The 13105-nt window shown below is 46.9% G+C and overlaps 1 pseudogene; it reads left to right on the top strand.

Moving 5' to 3' along the window:
* The window catches only part of LOC115477114, a 177014-nt pseudogene that overhangs the window by 143618 nt on the left and 20291 nt on the right, over positions 1 to 13105 (top strand).

The raw sequence follows: 13105 nt of genomic DNA, 5'->3' as shown, positions 1-13105 counted from the left end.
CAGACTGTCACTCCTCCAAAGACAGGACCCTGCTCGTTCCTTTGTAGGAGTCCCAGATCTGCTCTCTCACCTCTTTGCATGCTGGAGCATCCAGGGAAGGCTTGTTCTCCTGGGGAAACAGCAGTTCCAACTTCTCACCTCACCTGCTGCCAACGGTGGCCCATCCCACTGGCTGCCAAAGGAGAAGGCAAGGACAGGATGGTTGGTGAACACATCGTGTCTTACTGGCTGGTGAAGAGATGAAAAGACAAGAGATGCAGCAACTGGAGAAGCCATCATGATGTTAACGACAGAAGAAAAGAAGAGGCAGGGACAGCAAGGCACAGTTTGAAATAAGCCCTCTGCACTACACCCAAAAATATTATCTAGGTGAAAACATGTTTAGAGTGTGACAGGGCCACTGCCACGGGGGCTAGGATGAAGCATTTAGACCCTGAAAATACAAGTACCAGAAGCCATTGCAAGGAGGGAGGCAGAGAGTAATCTGGAAACAAGGGAATGGATTCCCAGCTCCAGCAGAGGGAGCCAGGGGATAGCCAGGCTGAGCCTTAATTTCGTCCCCCACTAGGGGGAGGCGGAGGGAAGAAGCTCAGTTCCCCTGGATACACAATCAATATACCTTGCGGCCCAGCTGGAATAGAGAGGGGCCCTTGGAGAGGGAAGAAGATGGTTGGGATGGATTATATGGAAGGAGGGGTAGATCAGAGGGGAGAGGAATCCCCAGGAGGGAGGAGAAGCCTCTATGGAGTGGGAGAGTTCCAAGGTAGGGATGGCCAGCTCCTGAGGGTTTGGAAGGGTGTTGGAGGTGAGAGAACCTGCTTTATTGAAAGCCTGACTTATTTGGAAGCCTGCTTTATTTACCTGCTTTACTGGAAACCTATCTGGTTACTACTACTACTATTTAACATTTCTAAAGCGCTACCAGGGTTACGCAGCGCTGTACAATCTAACAAAGAAGGACAGTCCCTGCTCAAAGGAGCTTACAATCTAAAGGACAAGTGTAGTTAATCAAATTGTGGGCAGTCTAGATTTCCTGGATAGAGGTACAATGGTTAGGTGCCGAAAGCGACATTGAAGAGGTGGGCTTTGAGCAAGGATTTGAAGATGGGCAGGGAGGGGGCTTGGCGTACGGGCTCAGGAAGCTTATTCCAAGCATAGGGAGAGGCGAGGCAGAAAGGGCGGAGCCTGGAGTTGGCGGTGGTGGAGAAGGGTACAGAGAGGAGGGATTTGTCCTGTGAGTGGAGGTTTCGGGTAGGAGTGTAAGGAGAGTAAGGGTAGAGAGGTAATGAGGGGCTGCAGATTGAGTGCATTTGTAGGTGAGAAGGAGAAGCTTGAACTGTATGCAGTACCTGATCGGAAGCCAGTGAAGGGAGAGGGGTGATATGAGTATATCGGTTCAGGTGGAATATAAGACGTGCAGCAGAGTTCTGAATGGATTGAAGGGGGGATAGATGGCTAAGTGGGAGGCCAGTGAGGAATAGGTTGCAGTAGTCAAGGCGAGATTCTCTTCCTCTCTACGATTCCCTAATGTGTCTGTACACACGAACCTTATTCTACCACAACATTACTGTATTTGTTCATACCGGAATTGGCGAAACGCCTTTATGGTACTATGTAAGCCACATCAAGCTGCAAATAGGTTGGGAAAATGTGGGATACAAATGTAACAAATAAATAAAAAGTGCACCACAAAATATAGTAACATAATAAATGATGACAGACAGACTAGCGCGGCACATCAGTTTCACCAGACAACACAAGTAGAAAAAAGAATTTTATTTTCTATTTACGGATTGGAATATGTCAGTTTTTGGAATGTGCAATCTGCCAGAGCTAGTTTTAGACATGGCTGGGGCCCACAAGAAAAATCTCTCTCCATTTGGCCTTCAGTCTCCAGCATTGGGATGGGCTACTCTTGTGTCTCTGAGATTGACAGTGGGGGAGGTTGCCCTCTATTGGGGAAACCCTGTTACCGTTGGGGTCAGAGCCGTGTTAAGGGCCACGACAGACCTCTTCCCCGTGTGTTTATGCAAGAGGTCCTTGCATTGCACTCTGTGGGACTCTTTTCCTCTATAGGTAAGCTGCAGTGAACAGTACTTTAGTCCACAGATCACAGGAGTCTTCCAACAGGCCTTGCAAAAGTACAGCAAGGGTTCTGCAGAGAAATAGCTCCAGAACTCCTAGTGAGTTACAGCTAGCCTTGTCCAAACCGTCTTGCTTAATCCCTTTGCTAGGATACTCACTGGGGGGATCCTTGCAGGGAAACAGCAACCCTAACTGGGCAGAGTGACAATCAGCACCACTCTTACTAGCTCTAGCTGAACTCCAAAGATTGGGCAGAATTGAAATTCTTGTCCTCTTCAGCTTTTGACTCCAACTGGCTCTTGCGATCATGTGATCAGGGCATGGTGGAGTCTCGTGAGGAAACAGGTTGAGGCAGCCATGCAGAGCAGGCATACGGCCGTGTCCCAAGCAGACGGTCAACAATGTCCCAAAGGCACAGCTCAGCATTCCTGGCTTGCTCCTTCATGATAAGCCAGAGAGAAAATGGGCAAAACTTGATTGTTAACCAGGTATCAATCTTCGGAGGTTTTACTGTGCTTAGGGCTAATTCAAAATTAATTGCGCTCCTATTTCAGCACTGAGTGATGAATTTGGTTATTTTATGAGATTTCATTGGTCATTTTTGAGTTTTACATTTTGTTTCTGATATGCTGTGATTTTTTTTCAGTAAATGTATTTTTATGCTTCTGACTCCAGTCTTGGACTTGTTTTTTTCACTTAACAGCTATTTGTTATTTTTATGCTTTGTAATAATTGTATTTCTTTGGTTGTTGTATTTTGCTCTTATCTTTTACTGAGAATAAGTAGTCGATAAAAATGAGATATATCTGGATATAGAGGAGGCAGGTGCATGCAGATCTGTCTCATACATATTCATTGTATGACATTCTTGGGGAGGGTGGTTTGCTGAGTAAGGTGGCCGTCCTGTAATGTGTTTTGGGTTCACAGGGTTGGTTCCTGCCCGACAATGGTGCATTCTTCGTAAACTATGTCATTACGTCCAGTCTGATTTGGGTCAGCCATGGAGCTCCTGCGTATCCCTGGACTGATGGTGTATGCCACGCGCCTCTGCTTTCCAAGTCTGAGCCTGAACGCCTACATATCAAGCGGGTACTAGGGGTCTGCAGTGTGTAACGGGAACTCGGCAGGGGTGGATTTTTAATATGCAAATTAAATGGTAGAAACAATTCAGAAAGGTTTGTTGTCCATCCCTCAGGATCCCCATCCCCCCCCCCCCCCCCCCCCCACACACACACTTTGTTAAATTTCACATTGCCTTGTTGTCTTTGTTAAGCTTGATATCTAGAAGCCAGAGGGGAGTGTGAGCAAATGTTCACTCTGCTGCAGGACACAAGGCAGGCCCTCTCCATCTTCTGTGTAGAACCTCTGAGCACCAGGACCAGTGTAAGAGTTGCGAGGAGAAGACCACACCACAACTTATTGATATGATGGGGTTAGAGGAAGGAAGTTTCCTCCTGCTTCCCCCAGAATCCTTAGTACGGGTGGCTCAAACCCTAGTAGTCTTCCTCCCAGGTATTCCCCTTCCTCAGGTAAGTCCCTCACCTCTGGGTCGACGGGTACCACTGCCGGGTTTTTTGGCTGCTACAGTAACCATAACAACTTAACAAAAGCTCAGCACCGAAGCTCAAAAACCAACATTCATTCCCAGGGCCTGCAGAAGCCCTGCCCCTGTTGTCACGGAAACCTGCAGAAGCCCTGCCCCTGTTGTCGTGGAAACCTGCAGAAGCCCTGCCCCTGTTGTCATGGAAACCTATGCAAATGTGCTGCTTCCATAGGCGCGGAGGCCTCTCGCTGTACTTCTCTTGAGTTCTTACATCTGCTGCTACTTTTCCTGCAGTGGTAGTGGGCCGCGGTGAGAGTGCACCGACGCCGATCAAAACCGGGGTACCAGAGGCTGTATCTGGGCCTGTTAATCACAGATTCTGGCCAGTTACCAGCTCTGTCCCAGGACCCCATCATTATACAAAGCTGGCCTCTATCAGCATAATCAAGGCCAAGCTCCTCCCTCAGCCACTCTCATACATATTCATGAGCTCTGGACGCACACTGTTCACCCTTCCAGAAGACAGAGGGTCAGGCACAAGGGAGCGGGAGGGGAGAGATGGCAAAAGAGCACCCTCTACAGAGTTCAGGCATCAGAGCACCTTCTGTAAGAAACTGAAGGTGTCATCTCCCAGTATAATGAAGATTAAGGGATGTTCCTCGCATAAAGGGGTCAGGCCCTAGGGAGCTGCCCTTTAGAATGCTTGTCCTCATTAGTTTGTGTCTCTGGGTTGTTTATCATACTACAATTATGTGAACAATTTTTCATCCTTGTGACAAAGGATATCAATAAATACTTATGCGCAGTAGGTCCAATATCCTGTAGCTGTGAAGTGGCACAACATTAGCCCATTAAGATAGAAAACATGACCTCCTGCTGGCCAGCTTCCAGCCATTGCTCCTGCCGTGGCCTCCTCTCTTACTCCCAGTCTCTTCCCAGCCCAGGATGCTTCATCCTCCGTTCCTGTGACCACGCCATTGACAGATTCAGTTTCAGGTTCGAGGCCTGAAGGTTCAGGATTGTAACTCTCAATCTTCAGGTCAGCAGCTTCCCTTCAGCATCCTCATTCCCTGTACATTACAATATGCTAAAGACACATTTAAGATGCTACTAAAGGAAAAATGCCCATTGATACTGATTTGATGCTCTCTCTCTCTCTCTCTCTCTCCTCTCTCTCTCTCTCTCTCTCTCTCTCTCTCTCTCTCTCTCTCTCCTCTCTCCCTCTCTCTGCAATTTAGAGTCAGGCCTATGAGTTCCAGTTTGGGTTGGAATATGCTTGGACAACTTGCATTTTCACCGTGGTGATGACGTACAGCACATGTCCTATCATAGTTCCTTTTGGTAAGTGACTCAGGGACGTAGCCAGACTTCGGCAGGAGGGGGGTCCAGAGCCTGTGGTGAGGGGGCACATTTTAGCCCCTCCCCAGCACTGCTGACCCCCCCCCCCCGCCATTGCCGAACCCCCGCCGCTGCCACCAACTTTGGCCCACCCCCCTGCCGACGATCCTCTCGACCCCCCCCCTCTCACCGCCAACCCTCACCAGCCACCACCTACCTTTGCTGGTGGGGGACCCCAACCCCCGCCAGCCGAGGTCCTCTTCTTCCGGCGCAAGGCTTCGTTCTGTTTCTGTGACTCTGACGTCCTGTACGTTGTACGTACAGGACGTCAGACTCACAGAAACAGAACAAAGCCTTGCAGATCAGCCAGCACGCGGCCGCTGGCTGATCTGCAAGGCTTTGTTCTGTTTCTGTGAGTCTGACGTCCTGCACCAGACTCAGAAACAGAACGAAGCCTTGCGCCGGAAGAAGAGCACCTTGGCTAGCGGGGGTTGGGGTCCCCCACCAGCAAAGGTAGCCCACGGCGACGGCAGGGGAGGGTTGGCGGTGAGAGGGGGGTCAAGAGGGTCGTTGGCAGGGGGGGTCCAGGGCCAAATCTACGGTGGCCCAAGCCCCCATGGCCCCATGTAGCTAAGCCACTGGTAAGTGTATGGCCCATCCTTCTCCCAGAACATCAGTGGCAGTGCGGATGTGTCCTGCCCCATCCATTCGTACAGAAGGGGTGGTAGGTGCATGGAACAGACTCCCAGTGAAATTAGTAGGCAAGACAAAGATGGTATTCAAATTCAACAAACCATAGCTCAAGCAAGAAGAACCTCTGAGGAAAAGGAAGGGATTATGGAGCTGTGCAGATGGCTTAGGAGAGAATATTGCATACGCTGTATGGCATGGTGGTTAAACTGTTTGACCCAAAGGCCTCATTGGGAGCCATGATTAGGTTGGGGGGGTTTAGTGGAGGTCTGGGGTTCCATGCTCAGTGTGGGTTGTGGCCCCGTCGAGGTCTGAGTTGTGAGACCAGTGGGGGGGGGGGGGTCCATGCTCAGTGGAGGTTGAGAATCCATTGGAGGTTTTGGGGTGTGAGAGTGGTGGGGGTTGGAGACCTGAGACAAGTAGGGGTTGGGAGCCAGTAGAAGTCTGAGCATGAATGTAAAATTAAGTAGTTAAAACCATATACTGTAAGTTCTGAATTCTCACAGTCCCACCAGCCCAAGCTGACCAGTTCATATTAATCTGTCCAAAATGGTGGATATCTCCTATTAGGGCACATTTAAGACTGAGCAGGGCTTGTGCCACAGCTTATTGCACTCCCATTCTCCCCCCCCCCCCCCCCCCCCCCCAATTTAATTGTATACGACATAGAATTATCAGTTTTAGCTTGAGGCCAGTCCTGGGTCTGATTCAGAAATAATCAATGCAGGTTTGCCACAGAGACTCAGCCCTCAGTTCTTTGATGCTGAGAATAACTGAGAGCTCATAATGCAACACAGGGTTCCTCGTGGCTACTCTGTTGATGTCATCATTAAACCCACCCCCAAAATGGGCATCTTTAATGATGCATGAATGTTAGCACATCATCAGGCCCCAAATGATAACATTGGCAGAGCAACCGGGTCAGCAGGCTGGATATAGTGAAACGTTTACAAGGTGGAGCATTGCACATAGGCGGTGGTGGGCTGGGTTTGACTCCCGGGCTGTATTGCCCACCCGCTGGCTGTAGATTTGGTGTCTGGGATGCAGGAGTGGCCTTACGTTGCTTCATCCTCACTCTTCTGTCCAGGTTTACTCTATATGCTGCTGAAGCACCTGGTGGATCGATACAATATTTACTACGCCTATGTGCCAGCAAAGCTGAGCCAGCAAATTCACTCCGCAGCTGTCAGCCAAGTCATTGTCGCACCAATCCTCTGCATATTCTGGCTTCTTCTTCTCCGTTCTGAGATTAGGTAAGTGCAGCTCTATGCTCTCCTCCTCTTTTCTTTTTTCCTCTCCTCTCCCTCCCTGCCCTGCCTCCTCTCCTCTCCCAGGTTCTGGGCTGTCCCTTCCTCCCCTCCCTGCTCGAGGTTGCCCCTCTCCTCTCCCTGCCATGCTCTGGGCTCTCCCTCCTCTCCCTCCCTGCCCTGGGCTCCTCCTCTCCCCTTCCTGCCCTGGGCTCTCCCTCCTCTCCTCTCCCAGGTTCTGGGCGGTCCTCTCCTCTCCCCTCCCTGCTCGAGGTTGCCGCTCTCCCCTCCCCTCCCTGCTCTGGGCTGCCCCCTCCCTCTCCCCTCCCTGCTCTGGGCTCTCCCCTCCATGCTCTAGGCTGTCCTCCTCTCCCCTCCCTGCTCTGGGCTCTCCCTCCTCTCCCCTCCCTCCCTGGACTCTCCCTCCTCTCCCAGGTTCTGGGCTGTCCTCTCCTCTCCCCTCCCTGCTCTGGGCTGCCCCTCCTCTCTCTCCCCTCCCTGCTCTGCCTCCTCTCCCCTCCATGCTCTAGGCTGTCCCTCCTCTCCCCTCCCTGCCCTGGGCTCTCCCTCCTCTCCTCCCCTTCCAGGTTCTGGGCTGTCCTCTCTTCTCCCCTCCATGCTGTGAGCTCTCCCTTCTCTCCCCTCCCTGATCTGGACTCGCCTTGCCTTGCTTCTCCCTACAGCATGTTCTTCTGCTGTACCTGTCCTCTGTCTATAGTCAGTAATTAATATAAATTTATGAAGGAAATAAAATGAGACAGAGAGAAGCAAAGCTGGTTTTGCAAACTCTTCAAGCCTTTTTCTTTGTTTTCCTTCTTTCTTTATAAATGTACTGTAACATTTTTCATCCAGGCATAGCCCACTTGTTATGTAATTTTGCAGGCATAATTACATATCAGTCATTTAAAAAGATAAAAAATTATAAACCAATCAAGTAAATAATATTTGTTTATGTTAACCTGATTATTTAGACCAAAATTATTAGGGTGGATCTGTTATAACAAAAAAAAGGGGAAAGAGAAATGATCCAGGAAATTAAGTGGCTCTGGGGGGGGGGGGGGGGGGGGTTGAAGTGCAGCATCTTGAACCGTACAGCTATTATTGAGTGGATTCTCGGAAGAATGAAAGGCAAAGTTGTGTCCTTTGAGGAAAGCTTGGGTTTGATCTCCTCCAATACCAATTGATTTGTTCTTCAGATGGTCCACAATATACAAAGTATTATTCTCTAGCATTTAATTCAAAGACATCAACGTTCCTTCCGTCTTGCTTCTTCTGTGGTCAACTTTCACGTCTATATGACTTTATTGAGAAAACCTCTGCCCTTGAAGATCTTGTCTAGGTCTTTTGTAGCCTTTCTACCCAGAGAGATGCGTCATTGGATTTCTTGACTGTATGTTGTTTCGTTATTGATTATTGGTGAAGTTGAAGTTGTGTACTGTTTCTATGCTTCTTCTATCAAGGTTGAAATTATTGAAGTTACCTGTTGTCAGGATCTTTGTCATCTTCACAATGAGATATTAAGCCTATTTTAAGACAATGTTCTTTGATCTTGATAAGCAAATGTTTCAGATCATCTCCACTTTCAGCCAGTAACATCAGTATAGTGAAGGCCTTTGATGAGTCTTCCTTCAATTTCCACACCTCTGGTTTCTTCATCCATTCCTGCTTCTCTGATGATTTGTTCTGCTTATAGATTGAATGGGTATGGGGAAAAGTATGCAACTTTGTCATTCACCTTAACAAGCAAGTACTTGAGTGAAAAGCACATATTGGAAATTACAAATTCTAAATGCCTTCCGACAGCCACCCAATTTAAAACACAAACTAGTGAAAAGCAAGTTCCTGATAGAAACTCAAACGAAGAGAATGGCACACATCCTTGCAATATATCCAGTTGCAAACTATGCCAAAACATTTCACAGGACCCCACAGTCATTCACAAAGGAAAAATATTCAACATAAAGGACTATTTTACATGCTCATCTTCCAATGTGGTATACATCATTCAGTGAAAAAATGTGACGAAGGGTGCTATATTGGAGAAACAAGCCAGATGCTAAAGACAAGTTAATTTACATAGACATCATATGAAAAATGCCAGTGCCAGCCAGGATGTCACGCCTGTGGGGCAGCACTTTACAAAACCAGAACACTGTACCAGTGATTTCATTGTAAGAATCCTGAAAGGTAACTTTAAAACAATACAGGAACGTAAGACCTTTGAAGTCAGAATGATTAAATGTTTTGACATCCACCAGACAGGACTTAACAAAGATCTGGGTTTTCTAACCCATTATAAACTATAAAATTCTACTGCTTTGTCACCCTCTTATCACCATGCATCTCTCCCTGTCTCTCATCCACCCAGCTCACCTGTTTCTCACCTTACCCCACTTCTTCCTGTGAGACTGTCATTGGAATGCTTTGGTGTTTCACTTATATATACTGTTATTTATCAACATTTGCTTATTTCTGATCTGAAGAAGAAGGGTTACCTTCGAAAGCTAATCAAAAAATATATTAAGTTAGTCCAATAAAAAAGGTATCTTATTTATTTTCTATGTTTTGTTGTATTTCTATTTATTACCTTTAAATTCTAAAGAAAAATTCCATCCTTAAAACAAAGCATAATTATAGTTCTATATTGTCCACCAATAAAGAGGAGAGATCCAAAGGAAATTTCATCCCAGAAGCATAGAACAATTATAAAGGTATGAAATTAAAAAGTACAAAGTGGGGAATATCCCAAATATCCCAAACCCTTGACATATAATAATTACGTACCCTGTCCGCAAACAGGGAGCTCCAACTTCTTTGCCTCAATCAAAAATTTCAGTTGATCTGGGTCAAAAAAATATATACTTTTCACCGCTTCCTGCCACATTTGTCTGCATTTGCCACAAACTGGCTCGGCTCGCTGATGTCACCAAGTGATCAGAAATAATAACCAAACGTTTAAAAATTTACCACCAAATGCCAAAACTTGTTGGCGAAACAGGAGAAACTTTTTTCTACGCTCCTGTGTTATCTTTGCCAAGTCAAGAAATATTCACACCTTTTGACCCAAGAATAGTTCTTGCCTGTGGCGGAAAAATAATTTCAAGACGTGGTCCCTATCCCGGGGAAACACAAAGGTCATGGTTAACGTAGCTCTGTCGGTTACATTTGTATCAGTTCTCTCCAGAAATCCTGTTAAATCCAGGCTACCCTGAGATATTACTTCTACTACTACTTATCATTTCTAAAGCGCTACTAGACTTACGCAGCGCTGTACACTTGAACATGAAGAGACAGTCCCTGCTTGACAATCTAATCAGGACAGACAAACAGGACAAACAAGACATAAGGGAATATTAAAGTGAGGATGAAAATAAGGGTTCTGAACAAGTGAATAAGGGTTAGGAGTTAAAACCAGCATCAAAAAGGTGGGCTTTTAGCTTAGATTAGAATACAGCCAGAGATGGAGCTTGACGTACAGGCTCAGGAAGTCTATTCCAGGCATATGGTGCAGCAAGATAAAAGGAACGGAGTCTGGAGTTAGCGGTGGAGGAGAAGGATGCAGATAAAGAGATTTACCAAGGAAACGGAGTTCCCAGGGAGGAATGTAAGGAGAGATGAGAGTGGAGAGGTACTGAGGAGCTGCAGAGTGAATGCACTTATAGGTCAATACGAGGAGTTTGAACTGTATCCTTAGTAGCAGTGGGAGCTACCTCAGTCTGATCCCCTCCAACTTTAGATGACTTAACTGAGGAAACGTTTGAAACAGGAGGGATGTCTTCTGTAGCAATGTTCTTCCAAATATTCCCTAAACATCTGAAGTGGTGGAAAGATTGTAGGCCTCTTTAACAAAGCCGTGCTACCAATTCTCGGTGCAGCAAATGACAGGAAGCCCAATCAATTCCTATGGCCTTCCTCTCATTTGCCTTGCAGGAATTGCTAGCGTGGCTTTGTAAATGAAGCCTTTTATGTTTAGGAAAAATTTAAGAAAGATAGACTTAAGGATCTTATGTAATTCTCTAAAATTTTCCATTTTCCTATTCATCAATTCTTTAATCTTTATTAAGGTAGTCTGAATCCCCTTTAAATTATCTCTATCTTCCCCTTTTGAAGCTTTGTCTGGAGTGATTTAATATCCTCTGTTACCCCACTTGAAGTTCAACAAGACATTTCCACCACATTTGTAAGTTTAGTAATAGCATTGTGCAGAGTTGGAAGGATCTTCCATACCAAATCTAGAGTGATGGAATCCAGTTTGACCAAGTGAGTTACTGCAGGCATAGTCTCCAGGAAAAATATCTTGCTGAGGCCTACCACATAGCTCTTCACCTCCAACATCGGAACCAGAAACTGAAGCCACAACAACTGGAGACTTATCCTCACGACAAGATGATCCACAGGAACTCTCAGCTGCCATTTTGAAAATATGGCAGCGCCAATGGGCGGGGGAATAGTGGCAGCGCAGCAGGTAGGAAAGAACATGCTCACCCCTGCAGAGGCCACTAGAACACCAGGGCCCTTCAGGTAGGACCGGGATGGCATGTGGCGTCAGCTGGGGCGGTAGGGGAGACAGCAGTGCGGTGGTAGGGTGGCGTTGGACAGCGGCCGGTCAGGGAATCCAGACCACTCTTAGTCCGCCCCTGCATTCAGAACCCTATTTAAAATGAGAAGGATCAGAGGGTTCTTCTCGACCCAGATCGACTATTTCAATGGAATATATGCCGAATGCAAAGAAAAGAGCCTGAAGAAACTGCAGACAGCCCAAAACACTGAGACACATATGATTTTCAAAGCCTCAAGATACCAACGAACCTTACACTGACTCCCTGTGAGCGCAAGAATCATAGTAACATAGTAGATCGGCAGAAAAAGACCTGCACGGTCCATCCAGTCTGCCCAACAAGATAACTCATATTTGCTGCTTTTTGTGTATACCCTACTTTGATTTGTACCTGTGCTCTTCAGGGCACAGACCGTATAAGTCTGCCCAGCACTATCCCCGCCTCCCAACCACCAGTCCCGCCTCCCAACCACCGGCTCTGGCACAGACCGTATAAGTCTGCCAGCACTATCCCCGCCTCCCAACCACCAGCCCCTCCCCCAACCACTGGCTCTGGCACAGACCATATAAGTCTGCCCAGCCCTATCCCCGCCTCCCAACCACCAGCTCCGCCTCCCAACCACTGGCTCTGGCATAGACCGTATAAGTCTGCCCAGCACTATCCTCACCTCCCAACCACCAGCCCTGCCTCCCAACCACCGGGATAATTCAAGGCTTTGGTATACTGTACGGCACAGCCCCAGACTATATGCTCACGCTGATTATCCTACCACTATGGAACGCCCTACCAGGCTCCTGCAAATTCCGCTTGCTACATTTCCCCAACTGTAAGAGAATAATATACAAGTTTATACACAACGGGGGTTCTCCCACTTGGTAACTAAAGTATGGAAGTCACTACCAACAACTGTAAGATTAATATGTTACCTGACCTTCTGCAAATGACCTTCTGCAAAACGCTCAAGAAGTTCCTACCAGAAGAGGCCCAATCTGTGAAAATTAGATAGCAATATCAATGGTAAAGATGACTGACCAATCCCATAATGTTTACCTAGCCAGAAATGGTTGTTCACTTTCCGAAATGCATCTACACTTATTTATTTATTTATTACATTTGTACCCCGCGCTTTCCCACTCATCACAGGCTCAATGCGGCTTACATAGTAACAAGAGAATACAATCTATAGTAACAGAATCAACAAAGGGGGTATGTGATAGGACAAATGAACAAGGAGTAAATGGGATAGAAGAGGTATGAGAGAAAGGCTAGGGGGATAGGTAAGGAGGTGGAGCGATAAAGGAGAAGTTGAGGAAGAGCATGGAGGGTAAGAAGGTTGGAGATATTTTCTGAGTCATTGTTGTTATGATTAGTTGAACCGGTAAACAGATGGGTTGCTTATGGTAGGTCAAGTCATTCGGGTAAACCTGTTTGAATAGATGGGTTTTCAATAGTTTCCTAAAGGGAAGATATTAACTGACCGAATGTATCTGGGTAGAGCATTCCAGAGTTGGGATCCCAGGTAGGGGAAGTTAGATGCATGGTAGGTTTTGTACTTTAGTCCTTTGCAATTGGGAAGGTGCAGGTTAAGGTATGATCATGAAGATGTTGACATGTTTCTGGTCGGAAGGTTTAATAGATTGACC

This window comes from Microcaecilia unicolor, chromosome 9 (genome assembly GCF_901765095.1).
Source record: "Microcaecilia unicolor chromosome 9, aMicUni1.1, whole genome shotgun sequence".
Lineage (NCBI taxonomy): Eukaryota > Metazoa > Chordata > Amphibia > Gymnophiona > Siphonopidae > Microcaecilia > Microcaecilia unicolor.
This window is presented reverse-complemented; position numbering and strand designations above follow the sequence as displayed.